The sequence below is a fragment of the Suncus etruscus genome, chromosome 4, assembly GCF_024139225.1.
Source record: "Suncus etruscus isolate mSunEtr1 chromosome 4, mSunEtr1.pri.cur, whole genome shotgun sequence".
NCBI classification, from domain to species: Eukaryota; Metazoa; Chordata; class Mammalia; order Eulipotyphla; family Soricidae; genus Suncus; species Suncus etruscus.
The window spans coordinates 83,289,787-83,291,936 of record NC_064851.1 but is presented as its reverse complement, the minus strand read 5'-3'; the positions used below and the strand labels follow the sequence as shown (position 1 = coordinate 83,291,936).

The window sequence follows — 2,150 nt, the reverse complement described above, 5'->3', positions numbered from 1 at the left end:
TTACCTCTGGCGCCACCTCACTGGCCCCAGTTTATAGCTTTTCAAGCACACATCAGGAAAGAAGAAGGGGCATACCTGAACAGCCTAATGATGTAGCTTATAAAATTAGAAAATGATCAAAAAAAAGAAACCAAAAATAGTGAGACAGAAGGAAATAACAAAGTTTAGAGGAGAAATCAATTAAATGGAAACACAAAAAACAATTAGAAAGATTAACAAAAGCAGAAGTTGGTTCCTTGAAAAAAAAAAGATTAATATATCATTGGCAAAACTCACAAACAGAGAGAAACTTGATAACCCATATCAGAAATGAAAAGGGGGAGATCATTACAGATATTGCAGAGATTCAAAGGGTAATCAGAGACTACTTTGAGAAATTCTATGTCACTAAACATGAGAACCTAGAAGATAAATTCTTGGACTCTTATAACCTTCCACGGTTGAGTAAGGAGGTTGTAGCATATGTAAATACCCCCATCACTATTGAGGAAAATGCAACAGTAAAAATGGCTGCCCCAAAAGAAAAGCCCAGGCCCAGATGGATTTGCTAATAAATTTTTTCAAAACTTTCAAGAGGAACTACTACCAAGATTAGCCAGATTCTTTCAGGAAATTGAAAAAACGGGAACACGTCCAAACAGCTTTTATGAAGCCAAAATCACCTTGATACCAAAACCAGACAGAGATGCTGCCAAGAAAGAAAATTACAGACCAATATTCCTGATGAACACAGGTGTAAAGATCCTCAACAAAATCCTGGAAAATAGGATTAAATGCCTAATTAAGAAGATCATCCACTACGATCAAGTAGGTTTCATTACAGGAATGCAAGGATGATTTAACATCTGTAAATATCAACATAATACACAACATCAACAACATGAAAAATAAAAATCACATGATCATATCAATAGATGCAGAGAAAGCATTTGATAAGGTCTAACATCCATTCTTGATCAAAACTCTCAGCAAGATGAGAATGAAAGGAACCTTTCTCAATATAGTCAAGGCCATCTACCACAAACCAATGGCAAATATTATCCTCCATGGAGAAAAACTAAAAGTCTTTCCTCTAAATTCTGGTACAAGACAAGGCTGTCCACTCTCATCACTCCTCTTCAACATAGTACTGGAAGTACTTGCCATAGCGATTAGGCAAGATAAAGACATCAAGAGAATCCAGATAAGAAAGAAAGAAGTCAAGCTCTCACTCTTTGCAGATGACATGATACTCTACTTAGAACACACTAAAGCTTCTACAAAAAAGCTTGTAGAAACAATAGATTCATATAGCAATGTGTCAGTCTACAAAATTAACACACAGAAATCAATGGCCTTTTTATACACCAAATAATGATAGGAAAGAAATGGACATTAAGAAAACAACCCAATTCATATTAGGGCCACACAAACTCAAATATCTTGGAGTCAACTTGACAAAAGACATAAAGGACCTATTCAAAGAAAACTATAAAATTCTCTACTAAGAAATAAGAGAGCATGTGCTCGCTTCGGCAGCACATATACTAAAATTGGAACGATACAGAGAAGATTAGCATGGTCCCTGCACAAGGATGATGCGCAAATTCGTGAAGTGTTCCATATTTAAAAAAAAAAGAAATAAGAGAGCACACAACGGAAATGGAAACACATTACCTGCTCATGGATTGGCAGGTTTAGCATCATTAAAATGGCAATACTCCCCAAAGCATTGTAGATATTTAATGTGATCCCTCTAAAATACCCATAACATTCTTCAAAGAAGTGGATCTAGCACTTTTGAAATTCATTTGGAACAATAAACACCCTCTAATAGTTAAAGTAATCCTAGGAAAAAAGAATATAGAAGGCATTACTTTTCCCAACTTTAAACTGTATTACAAATCAATAGTTATCAAAACAGCATTGTATTGGTATAAAGACAGACCCTCAGATCAGTGGAATAGGCTTGAGTACTCAGAGACTGTTCCCCAGAATCTACAATACAATCACCTAATTTTTAATAAAGGAGCAAGAAATCCCAAATGGAGCAGGAAAGCCTCTTCAACAAGTGGTGTTGTCACAACTGGCTAACCACTTTCAAAAAATTGAACTTAGACACCCAGTTAACATCATGTATGAAGGTAAAATTCAAATGGATTAAAGACCTT

General features: G+C 35.4%; 1 non-coding gene across 1 annotated transcript; it reads left to right on the top strand.

Moving 5' to 3' along the window:
• Window positions 1–1,502: 1,502 nt before the first annotated feature.
• LOC126008395 (U6 spliceosomal RNA) lies at window positions 1,503–1,609 on the top strand. Its single transcript, XR_007495729.1, has one exon. It is a non-coding gene; the product is annotated as a U6 spliceosomal RNA (small nuclear RNA).
• Window positions 1,610–2,150: the final 541 nt, after the last annotated feature.